Source organism: Otolemur garnettii, unplaced genomic scaffold (assembly GCF_000181295.1).
Source record: "Otolemur garnettii isolate 467f Iridium unplaced genomic scaffold, OtoGar3 scaffold00008, whole genome shotgun sequence".
NCBI lineage: Eukaryota > Metazoa > Chordata > Mammalia > Primates > Galagidae > Otolemur > Otolemur garnettii.
This window is the reverse complement of record NW_003852403.1, coordinates 3,318,777-3,332,285: the sequence shown is the minus strand read 5'-3', so window position 1 is coordinate 3,332,285 and position 13,509 is coordinate 3,318,777. Positions and strand designations below refer to the sequence as shown.

Below are 13,509 nucleotides of genomic sequence, written 5' to 3'. Positions count from 1 at the left end.
AAAAGAAAGAAGGCACAAAGTACTACATAAGAAATGAAATCAGGACCATTACTACTGATCCCATGGGTATGACAAAGATAGAATGAATATTATCAACAACTCTATCTTTGCAAACTTTGTAATTTAGGTAAAATTTACCAATTCCTTAAAAGGCACAACTTACCAAAAGTAGGACAAATAGATACTATGAATAGGTCTGTATTTATGAAAAGGGTGCAATCAATAGTTAGTAATTTTCCAAAAAGTAATCTCTGTGACTTTGGGTTTGGTATTCCGTTTTTAGGTATAACACTGAAAACATGCTCCATGAAAGACAAATTCCACTGTGGTCAGAAAAGTGACCTGATAGGTTTCTGTTTCTTGAATTTAATTTTTTCTTTCTTTCTTAGGTTCTAATTAAGTATTTTCTGTGGTAGCATTTTATTTTCTCTTTTAGCACATCAAATATAGTTTTTTGACAGTGATGGCCGTAGAGCATACTAAACATTTACCTCTAATCTAAGCCCACTTTCAAATCACCCCTTACTGCTCTTCAGTAGTACGGATAATTTATAGCAGAGTATTTCTAATTACTCCTTTTCATCTGAATAATATTGCTGTCACTTATTTCAGTTATCCAGAAGCTGTAATTACTCAGTACGCTGCTGCTGTTATTTTTGAACAATTATCTGTTAAATCAAACAAGAATAAGACAAATAGGCACAGTGGCCCAGGCCTGTGATCTTAGCACTCTAGGAGGTCGAGGATGAAGGAAAGCTGGAGGTCAAGAGTTTGAGACCAGCATGAGCAAAAGTGAGACCCCTTCTCTGCCAAAACCAGAAAAAACTAGCCAGGTATGGTGGCAAGCACCTGTAGTCCCAGTTACTTGCAAGACTGAAATCGCTGGAGCCCAGCAGTTTGAGGTTGCAGTGAGCTATGATGATGCCACTGCAGCCTACCTGGGGCAATGGGGTGAGACTCTGTCTCAAAAAAAAAAAAAAATGAGACGAACATTTTACTTTATTTTATCCTTATTTCTTATCCAGCCCACTTCCTTTCCTTACATAGATCTAGAGTGAGATTTTATATGCATGTTTTACTGGTTAGGAGTCAGGCTATGTTTTTTAGTGTTTTCTGTGGCTGTAGGTGTAAGAGACACAATTTCCCTCTGGTACCCTTCTTTTTGCCTCCTTTATTGTCCTTGGGCTTCCCTAGAGAGTTCTTAAATATGTTCTGAACTCTTTCATTTGTTTTCCTGCGGCATTATCCAGGGGCCCTGTTTATGGGTAGTAGTTACAGTGAAAGAGAAAGTCTTCTATAATTCTGTGAGCAGCCCTCAGCCCTCTGATCTTTGAGTGGGCTTGCACACCTGGGCTGGATTCTTCATAAATACTTTTCCGTTTGATTCTCACCCACCATCCCTTAAATGAGACAGGCAGTCTAGAAGGTCTAGACTTGGCTATTTCCCTGCCTTGATGTTGAATGTCAGAGGGGCCTGTAGGTAGATATTTTTCATGGGTGTTAGGCTCTCACACCGTGGTTTTCCCTGAGGAAAGTCCTTTGTTAAAAAGACTAGAACCCTCTGAGGATATTTTAAGTGATAATTTTTCTTTTTCCTCTGCCAGATACATGAGGGGATTTTTCTCTGATCTTTACCTTGAGAACCTTCAGGGACTCCTGGAAGGGAAAGTCATGACATGAATTGTGGGGGCCCCTCGAAGGCTGATTTCTCAGAAGTTTTTATGTTTCAACCTTGGCCACATTCACTGTCGACCTATTAATCACTTGATGTTTAAGTGATCTTACCCGTTTATGGCTCCAGCAGTGGCCAATAAACTGTGACTCTCTGTATTCACCTTTCTCTCTAGTTTTTAAGGTGGCAGTTTGCCCTGGAACTTCAACTCTCCGAAGGCTCCAAGAGGCCTTATTTATTTTCACTTTGCTTCACTGTTTTCTTTTTGCGAGGATGACGGCAATGACTTCTGAGTTCTTTACAGGTCAAAGAAGAAACTGAAAGTTCTATGGAACTGTCTTTGATAACAAAATAGGAATTTATAGAAATCAAGAATAAGTTATTTAACAATGATTAAGTGAAATGTCAATGATAGTATTTCAGATTTGAACTGAAGTAAATTTTGCATGAACAAACATTATATTATTTTTAATAAGTCGTACTCCTAGTTCACAGTGATAATATATTTTTATATTATTGTAATTTAAATATTGTTAAATATTTTGATGTGTAAATTTCATAATAACTATGACAATAATACAATGGAGGCAATTGTTTTTCACTTCAAAGAAAAAAAAAGACACAAAATTTCTCCATGGTGAGATTTTAGCTAAGCTGCTAGACTCATATGTAAATGTGCTATACAAAAATCTGAATATTTTAAACTGTTAATGCATGAGGTCTATTTTAGGCAGGTTCCACAATTTAAATTATATTCACCAAGCCTATAAAAGACAGATCATTTTTATCACAAGTATTAGTAAATGTGTTTTTTATATCATTTCTGTTATATTTCAATTTCTATGATCTTGTATATTCAACCAACATTTGTCTATAATTCTGAAATTACACAAATATAATGAAAAACTACTGCAGTATTGGAGACCTCCTGAACAAGGATGTTTTAGTTCTAGATGACAGTAGTTTTTTTGTTTTGTTTTGTTTTTAAGAGAGTTGAAGTTGAGCTTGGTGCCATGTATATACAACTTTGCAATGGATTAAAGCCCACCCTTGATATTTTAGTATATCTGTTATAACTTGTTTGTCATTCTTCTCATTGTTTTACTTTTTAAGAAAAGGCAAAAATAAGAAGTTCTGCCCAGTCCTGTGGCAAAGTTTCTCTATAAACCTTATGTAGAGTCAACCATTTTTGTAGTAAGGAAAAATTCTCTTCCATTCAGAGATATGAGTAAACAGATACATGTTAAGCGTGATTATACATTGTAGGGATCCTTAGTACATTTTTCTAAAATGCCAAGTAAAGCGTAAAAATCCACAGCCCCATTATAAATTCCCCTCCATGAATCATAGCTAGAATTTCTTCTACACAGTGATCCATTTTGACTGCAGAGCAGACTGAGGAAGTCTCCATTTCTACACAATGGCGTCACTCATCTGGTCCTCAGGGAACGTAATCATTTTGCTGAATTAATTGAGCTTTAAAAGACTTTGTCAGTAAGGAATTTGATAAGGTGGGAGAAAATTAAATGGGGCCCTCACATTAGCCCACTGGAGAGGAACTGAAATAATTACTGTGCGGTTTCCAATTTCATAATATCATGCCAAAGCCGCTGAACAAGCTCACAGACCTATTGTTTTCTCACTCAGACTACAGTCTTTTAAATCTCCTGAGAGTATGACATCTTGATCAAACTAGGAACTAGTGGCTATGACAAAGGCCTCACAAGGAAGTCATGGCGATGAAATAGAAGTGATGGTCCCAAGTAGGAACTCCACACTAGCAAAGCTCTTATTGAAGGAGGTGCTTTTCTCCCTCTTTGGAAGAGCTCTGGTGTGCATCAGAGATGCACAGCTGATTTCCTAGCAAACCTGGGACAGCTGGTGCAGCTGCACAACTGGCCCTTCTAGCCATGATTTTCCCACCTTTCTGGTACCTATTCTTTCTCCTCATTTCCCCAACCCCTACTCCTTTACAAGTGCTTGGGATCACTGCTGGACCTTAATTGTGGCATATTTCATAACATCTTAGATATCCTAGATTAGGTTCTGAAATAACCTGATCAATGAAGTCTTTTCACTGCATTGCAGTCTTGGAGCTAAAAGCTGAGTTCCAAAACTCTAAATACAATTCAGAAATCGCTGTTGGCTTGGACCAAATTTAACCAAAATGAACCCTTGCTGGCTCTAGCCTAGGCTATCAACTGGCCTGTAACATGAGTTGAAATTGAGAAGTTGAAATACACATATTTCCCTCTGGATTTTTTTTTTTTTAACATTTTAGCAAAGTAAAAAACTGAAAGTTGACATTTTCCCCCCCAAATATGCTCTAATCATCAGTGACAGATTTAAAAATAAATGGCTGAGCTATTATATTTAACTTGGCAAGATCACACACTCAAGAACAAGTTTCATAAATATTTAACTTTCCATTTACATATGTACTACGTGGCAAACATTCATAGAGTTGGTGAAACATGTATTTGTCTGGAGAGAGCAAAGCCTTTGCATTCAGACAGCCCTGAGTCTGTATTCCGGCTCAATACTGATACTGGTGTGGACCACCAGCGAGGACAGCTGAAAGGGTTTTTGGCACTGGAAGGAAGTCAAGGGCAGAGTCAATGTGAAAGAGAATTCTCACATGAAGTATAGGTAAAAGCAGACAGACTTGTTGAAAGCAAAGAAAAGAGAAGAGCAGACTGATAGAGAGGAACAGTGCCGTCCCTGCTTAGGGTCTGGCCTTTTATGCTAATAATATGTTAATAATAACCCCTAATAATATGCTAAGCTGGGTCTAGAATATTCATGGATTTTCTGAGAAAGGGGCTTAGGAACCCTCCAGGTTCTCAGCCTTATGGGGTAACTTCTAGGAGTTGCCATGGCATTTGTAAACTGTCATGGTCCTGGTGGGTGTGATATTTACTGTGTTAATGAAGGTAATTCATTTAGGGACACTGTCACCTCAATTGTGTGAGTGCCCAATTAAAGGAATTCCCCACTTCACGTTAGATAAAGATGTTACAGCCAAAGTAAGATGACTAAAGCATCCCTATTGGTTATATTTATTTTAACTAAGCGTATTAATTTTCTGATGATTTTCTCATCCTGTGGACCTTATTTTCTTGACCCCTGTCCCAACTGCCAGCAGGGTATCTGACTCTTGTCTTAATACCACCCTCCCCAGAAGATTGTTGGCAGGTATGTTTTGTCTTTCTCAGCCTTGTTTGTGTGTGTGTGGATACAAATGAACAACAAATGGACAAACCACAATGTTATCTCAAAGGTTAAGTAAAATATCAAATAAATACCTTAAATAACAGGGCCTAACACGTGAAGGTTGCTCAGGGAAATAAGTTATCTTTTCCTTGGTCAATATTCCAGACACCTTGCAGTTGTTTGGCATTCTGAATAAAGCTGAGACGCTAACTCTGATCATCGTTGGGGAGACCTAAAGCACTGGGATTTTTTTTATTACCTTTTCCCCTCAAGTTGGAAATCCTGTCTTCATGGGTTTGACTTCTCTGTCTCAGCAGCTTCTCAACCAAGGGGCACTGACTGAGGGGCTGTGCTTTTTTTTCTTTCTATGAATGAGTTTACGTGACTGAGCTGGGGGAAGGCAGTGAACCACAGGATTTCAGACTTGAAGTTGTCGAATAGCTGCATGACTTTCCATGACTCCACCCAAGCTCAATTTCATAAGTGGAAAGGGGACAGTGACACAAATGCACTGGGCTTTTGAGAGACTCAATTGGTATAGCATCCTCTAAGGGCTTGTTATGGTGTTTGGTGGACATTCCATTCTCAGCAAGCCAATCTTACTTCTCTACCCCCAATCTTACCCATACTTGGCCAGTGGTAGTATGAATATGTTCTACCAACATTCATGTGGCTACTTGATAAATTAATGGATGTGAATGTTGTAGCCTCTTCTGAGGGAGGGATCCCAGTGAACTATTGATGATGCCTAGTTTGCACTGTGATAGCAACTTTCCCCTCACACTTTTATGGCCCTGAGGAAAAGCCCCATGGTCCATCAGTTACGTCTTTTCAACTCCTGAGATTCCTTCCCATGACAATCATAGCAAACTGATCTCTCAATGGGGCAAGAAATCCTGAATTCTTGGAGTTAGAAAATCTTAGTCCCTCAGGTAGAATTGTTTTAGATGAAAAGAAGCAGCCAGATTTAGCATATTTATACTAAAAATTGTTCATGGTTTATTTGCAATTCAAATTTCACTGAGTGGCTTGTATTTTATCTAGCAATCTTACTGTCCTACGTCTCTGAAGTGACTGCTCTCAGGCAGGTAGGATGCCATTCAGTGAATCACTGGGCCCCAGTAAGCCTTTTCATTGATAGCCAAGCCCCGGTTTTGTGGGGGGGGGTGGGGGTGTGGCACCAAGGCTGCCGGTTCGAAACCAGCCTGGGCTAACTAAACAACAATGACAACTGCAAGAAAAAATAGCTGGGCACTGTGGCAGGTACCTGTAGTCCCAGCTACTTGGGAAGCTGAGACAAGAGAATTGCTTAATCCCAAAGTTTGAAGTTGCTGTGAGCTATGACACTACAGCACTCTATCCAGGGTGACATAATGAGACTCTGTCTCAAAAATAAGTAAATAAGCAAGGGATGGTTTAGCGTATAGAGAACGCAAGGTATTTTGAAAACTGGTAATGATGCTGACACAGAAAAGTGACTCTCAGTGCTGGGAAGCACTTGAAGGTCAAGGGGTGGGAGAGGTTCCTATCTTCACACAAGAAAGAATTCAGGAGTGAGCTAACAGTATGAAGCAAAAATAAGATTTATTTAGAAGCTATAGGAATTCTACTCTTCCATAGAGCAGAGGCCACTTCTCCCTGCAGAAGAGAACCAGCCCCCTTGTTCTTCTAGCCTTTCTATTTAAGCAACAGGCTAACTAGGGGAGGGGTATTCATGGAAGCGTGGTGTTTTCCTGGAATCAGGGTGGTACCCTCTATTTCTTCATCATCTTGGTTCTAACCAGTAGGAACTTGCCCGCTTCTATCCTAATTTGATCAGGGTAATTTGAAACTTCGCTTTCTGACTCAGGTAATGCTGTAGTAGCACCCACATGCTACTTTAAACAGTACCTGCCAGTTCCCTGTCTCAATGGAGTCCGCTCATCTCAGGAACAGCCTCTGAGTTGCAGCCATGAATGAGTCAAACTTCTCAAACTGCCTGTCCATTTGCCTCTCTCAAATTAAATTTTTTATTTTCAGTTGAACTTTGGGGGGGAAAAATGTCTGGAACTAGAGCCATTTTATGATATCCTTATTAAATGCATATGTAAAAACTTTAAATCATCACTCCATTTTATGGCTGATACAGCTCTACTTGTATCAGCATGATACAAGACTTGTAACTTGAAAATATAGAGAAGGCTATCATAGCTCGTATCAATATCCATTCTAACATGTATGATTGCATTTTAACTACTTGAGAATCTCTTTAAAAGTTTGCTCATCTATAAAAGAGCTTGGCTTCTGGGGAATTTGAGACTTGACAAAATGAAAACAGAAATTTTTATAATTGTTATCTGGTGATAGTAAGAATGGGAAATAGGCAATAGAGTCAAAGGTGGGTCTGAATAGAAAAGTAAAAGATTTTTTTTTTTTTCAGACAGAGTCTCACTTTGATGCTCTTGGTAGAGCGCTATAGGGTTGCAGCTCACAGCAACCTCAAACTCTTGGCCTCAAATGATTCTCTTGCCTCAGCCTTTTGAGTAGCTGGGACTACAGGCACCTGCCACAATGCCCAGCTATTTTTAGAGACAGAATCTGCTCTTGCTCAGGCTAGTCTTGAATTCCTGAGCTCAAGCAATGCACCCCACTTGGCCTCCCAAAGTGCTAGGATTACAGGTGTGATCCACCACGCCTGGCCTGTAAAAGATGTTTTAAAATGGAAATATGGAGACTTCCAGTTTCTGATTTCAATACTAAAAGAGATCAGAAGCTGTTCTTCTCACTCTTGCAATATGTAAAGGCAGGACAAACTGAAACTCAATGACTTTTCTTGAACTCACTAGACAAATGAGTTTACAGGGCTAAGTATCACCTTGAGACCTGAAGAGCCCTGACATCTCACCCCTGAGATACACTTTCCTAGAGCAAAAGATCCCAGATTTGGTAGGAACATAGAAATAGTCATTTTGACCAATTACTAGAGGTTGAGTGTGGATTAGCATGAGAGTGAGGAACTTCCTGAACTTTTAGTCTAAGAGCCCATCCCATCCACCTCACACATATTCCTTGTGCTTTACTTCTAAGGACCTCACCAGGTTTGCATGAGCATGATCCAAGAAAGATGGTGTCATAGCCCTGGCAAGGGTAGTAGGAGAATAATCATTGGGAAACTTGCCTAGAGCCTTCTCCATAACATGGACATCCTCTCCAGGAGGCCTTGCTCCAGCGCCTTCCAGCTTTTCTGAGGGTGAAGGAGTAAAGTATAGAGGTGTTTATGAAGTTCACAGGCCAAAGACACAGGCTAATTACTAATCATCTGAGATTTCATTAGAGAATACTCCCTCTCCCCTACACTTCACTTCCACACAAAGAGGCCTCCAGGATAACAGTAATAGCTTACGACTGCAAGCACTGTAGGAAACAGACTCTTAGCAGGAGGCATGCTTAGGAAAGGTTGAAATCAACAGAAGAGACAAAAGCCAGTATGTTAGAGAAACAGTAATCTCTGACACAAATAAATAAATAAATAAATAAATACAGTATATAATATATATTAAATAAAGCTCAATTCCTAACTAGATCAACTGATCAAGATTCCTAAATCTTCACACTGGATGTCTATTTATGCAGTTTCCATTATGTGATACAGAATATTTGGCTTTCAACAGAAAATTATTTGGACCTGCCAAAAGGTGATAAAAAAGCATATTGTGAAGAGAAGAAGTATGCATCAGCGCCAGACTCAGATATGACACAAGTGTTGAAATGATCAGGCATGCTATTTAAAATAAAGTTTGATAAAAGTGTTAAGAGCCCTAAAGCAAAAAAAAATAAAAAAAAAAAAGTAGCTAACATGCTACACACACAGGCAGAGAGAAGGAAATTCTTAAGAAAGGATAAAAAGCAAATGCTAGAGAATAAAAACATTGTAATGTTTTCTCCCATTCTGTAGGTTGTCTGTTTACTTCCTTGACGATGGCCCTTGTTGTGCAGAAACTTTTAATTTAATTAAGCCCCACTTACTTATGTTTGTTGTTGCTGTATTTGCCATTTGGATCTTAGTCAGAAGCTCTTTATTTCAGCCAATTTCTAGAAGAGTTTTTCTTACATTTTCTTTTAGAATGTTTATGGCTTCAGGTCTTACATTTAAGTCTTTAATACATCTTGAGTTAAGTTTTATGTATGATGAGAAATAGGGATCCTGTTTTCTTCCTCTGTATGTGGCTACCCAATTTTCCTGCAGCATTTATTGAACATGGCAACCTTTCTCCAAAGTCTGTTTTGTCAGCTGTGCCAAAAATCAGTGGGTCATAACTGTATAACTGTATTTCTGGATTGTCTGTTTCATTGGTCTAGCTCTACCTTTATACCAGTAAAGGTGGTGAGTCACCACCAGATGTTGTGGTGACTATAGACTTGTAGTACAATTTGTGGTCAAAACATATGATAGCTCTCGATTTTTTCTTTTTGCACAGGACTGCTTTGGCTATTTGGGCTCTTTTACTGTACTATATGATTAATTTTTCTAGATCAGGATTACTTTATCTACATCTATGAAAAATGACATTGATATTTTGATAGGAGTTATATTGAATCTGGAAATCACTTTGGACTATGAAGACAAACTATACATCCAACAAAGGACTAAGATCCAGAATCTACAAGGAACTCAAACTGATCAATAAGAAAAGACTAATAACCCTGTTAAAAGTTGGGCAAAAGACATGAACAGAATTTTTTTCAAGACAAATGACCAGCACATATAGAAAAATATTCAACATCACTAATCATCAGGGATTTGCAAATTAAAACTACAATGAGATACCACCTTAATCCTATCAGAATGGCCATTTATTAAAAAATCAGAAAGCCATAGGTGTTGGTGTGGATGCAGTGAAGAAGAAATGCTTATACACTGTTGGTGGGACAGTGAATTAGTACAACCGCTATGGAGAACAATATGGAGAATCCCCCGAGAGCTAAAAGCAGAGAGCTAAATGTAACAAAAACATTTTATCCCTTTAATATAAAATTAATTCATGTAACAAAACATTTTTATCCCCTTAATATTCAGAAAAAAATTTTTTAAGTAAATGAAATGAAGGTTGTATTTGATAGTCTTATCAGTAGACTTTGACATGACCAATGAAAGAATCAGTGAGCTTCAAGACATGTTGATCAAAACTTCCCAACCTGAAATGTAGAGAGAAAAGAAAGTATAAAAGACTCAAGAACTATAGAATAATTTCAAAATGTGTAATGCACACATAGGGGAAGACCAGATGAAGAAAAAGAGCAGACAAAATATTTGAAATAATGGCTGAGAACTTTTCAAATTTAATGCCAGACACTGATCATACATTAATGTACTTTATGATTCTAATTATGTGACATTCTAGAAAAAGCAAAACTATACATATAGTAGAAAAGATCACTGGCTGTTAGAAGTTTTAGAGGAAGGACAGATGTATACATAGTTGGAGCACAGGGAACATTTAGGACAGTGTAACTATTCTGTATGATACTGTGATGTTAAGTACATTATACTCTGCATTTGTCAAAATCCATGGAGATTTACAGCATAAAAAATGGACTCTACAGAATGCAAATTAAATATAAACATTTAGGAGACTGGAGCATCCCAGGATAGAATGAAGACTGCGACCAAAGAGTCAAAATGTATTAAAAAATATATGAAACAACCTAAAGGGAATGGGAGATAAAGTGCTGATCTAAGTAACTTTGAAATGGTCTATAAAACTAGAGGCTAAAGGGACTATATCTAAGTACTGTACTCTACCTGATAAACTACTGTCCCCCCACAGAGATATGGAGTAGCGATTCTGAAATTACTATACATTTATAGTATTAATATAATTGAACTTTTTGGGAAATAGATGTAGTCTGTGGGAGCCAGATGTTTTGGAGCGAGAGTTTAAAGATAAGTCAGAGAAAGAGACTAAATGAGTGGATTAGAATTGAATGCAGCAGCATAAACTTACATTTAGGTTGACACAAATACCAGTGGAAATATTATAGACATGTAAATACTATGTACAAATGTATATCCTTTCTCTGTCAGTCAAGAGAGCCTAGACCCAGTGATACCCTAGTAGCCATGAGTATACCTACCACACAAATATAACTTTCTTAAACTATTTTCCCATTTTTATTTGAACCAAAGCTCTTTGGGAAAATGGCTGATTTGGGGTCTGGGGCAGAACATATATGAGATGATGCCAGAACAACTTGTCATGACCGGAAGTAAAGAAGTGCTCAAAAAATAAAAAATCTCCATAATGATATAGATATATTCCAGAAACCACTTGAAAATGTCCCCAGTTGCCAAAGCTAGAACCATCTGAGCAACAAAATAAAGCTGTGTTGCCATTAACTCAACATATAAAATGAAAATCTTGTGTCTATAATGACATAAGTAAATGATCAAATAATAAAGAGGAGAGGATAAACGCTCTCATTCAGAAAAAATTTCAAATAATTTATGTAACACATGAACATAACTCCTCACTCCTTAAATGTACGTAGGCTGCACATAGAGAGTCTTTGAAGGGGACTGTGTGGCAAGAGAGAGGGAAAAAGGAGTAACTTTATGGGTGAGAAACCTGACAAGCATATATGAAGTCAGGCTATCAAGTTAATATCAACAGTGTTAAGTGATTATCATGGCACTGTATCCCTCCAGTTCCCTCCCAGGAATATGTTATCTCAGCCTAATCATAAGAAATTCATCTGACAAGTTCCAATTGAGGAATTTTCCACAAAATACCCAACTAGTGCTCTGCAAAACTGTCAAAGTCATTAGAAACAAGGGAAGTCAATGGCGTCTGTGGCTCAAAGGATTAGGGCACCAGCCCCATATACTAGAGGTGGCCTGTTCAAACCTGGCCCTGGCCAAAAACTGCCAAAAAAAAAAAAAAAAAAAAGGAAAGTCTGGGAAACAGTCATAACCAAGGGGAGCTTAAGGAAACATGACTTCTAAATATTCTGTGGCATTTTGGATGGGATCTTCATAGAAAAATGGTATTAGGCAAAAACCAAGTAAATCCGAATAAAGGATAGACTTTGGGTTAATAATATTGCATCAATATTGGTTGATAAACTGTGACAATGTCCTGCGCTCACATAAGTTGTTAATAACAGATGAAACTTGTATGAGGTGTGCATGAACTTTCTATACTATTTTCACAGTAATTCCATAAACCTAAAATTATTCTAAAGCAAAAGAGTTAATCACCACAAATAAGATAAAGAGAAAACATTTAAACTCTTCTTTATTTCATCAGTTTTCTTGTTTGGGGAAGAATTTTGTGTCTTTTTCATCTTCTGAATTTTATAGGAATTAAATATGTAAGAATATTCAGCAACCAGTACTCAACAAATTTAGGTTTGAAGATATTTATTCTTCATCTTCTTTGGTTCCCAACTTAATCATGTAAACTTTAGAGAATGTGGTTTAGTTGAGTCAAAAGGGTATTTGGAATGTTGAAAATTTTATTGCAGGAGTTTTAGGTGGCACTCCTCCTAAGAAATGATTAAATGATCTGGAAAAGCAGCAACTGCTTTTGAGGTTTTGATTCACAGATTTAAATACTTTCATGGACATGGGAATATTCTGTAAACTACAGATGTGAGTACAAATATAAAACATTACCATCACTTATGGAGTTATTAATTTTTTTTTTCATTAACAATGAGTTGTTAACTCCATTAATCAAGCCCTATTCCCTACCCCAAACTATACTTCACTCGAAATTGCCTTATAGGAGAACTAGCTTACTTCTGCCCTGGCAGCCTTGTTGAGATGTTGCTGCATTATTTTTACTTGCTGTTTTTCCAAATAAATGACCTGAGAGTATAAAGTGGCATTGCAATAGCAGAGCCATTAAAGCCATCTGAATTGATCAAACACTCCAATTCTTCCAACTCTTTTTATGCCTATTAGGTTAAGGCTATTTCTCTGACTATACCTGTCTTTCAAGGAACCATTGGGAAACTATTTTCTCATCTGTGAAATTATTCTAGGTTCTATATATTGAGGTCCTGCTAGGAATATGAGGCTTACTCTCAGCTTGATGAGCTGGCGGTTTAATTACACCTGCAGGTGACAGAGGCCATACAGTCTTGCAGACAGAGTATGTTGTCTGGAGGATATTATCACAGACAAATGTACTAACACTTGTGTTTTTGAGAGAGAATGCAGAAGTCTTGAAGTGTCACCACGGAGAAAGTGTATCAGTCATAGTGCATGTCCCACAAACACCTCAAAGTCAAGCTAGCCACACTGAACACATCCTCCTCCTTCACAGATGATTTGATTTTTATACCTGGAAAACCCCAGGGACTCAAGCACAAAACTTAGAAGTGATCAAGAAATACAGTAGGGTCTCAGGATACAAAATCAATACTCACAAATCAGTAGCTTTTATATATACCAATAATAGTCAAGCTAAAAAAACAGTCAAGGACTCTATTCTCTTTACAGTTGTGCCAAAGAAGATGAAATATTTGGGAATTTAACTAACAAAGGGTGTGAAATATCTCTATAAAGAGAATTATGAAACTCTGAGAAAAGAAATAGCTGAAGATGTTAACAAATGGAAAAACATACCATGCTCATGGCT

General features: G+C 37.7%; 1 protein-coding gene across 1 annotated transcript in view; it reads left to right on the top strand.

Annotated features, from left to right (window-relative positions):
- Nucleotides 1-13,509, top strand: part of NRG3 (neuregulin 3) — a 1,070,511-nt gene that overhangs the window by 988,163 nt on the left and 68,839 nt on the right. The window lies entirely within an intron of this gene.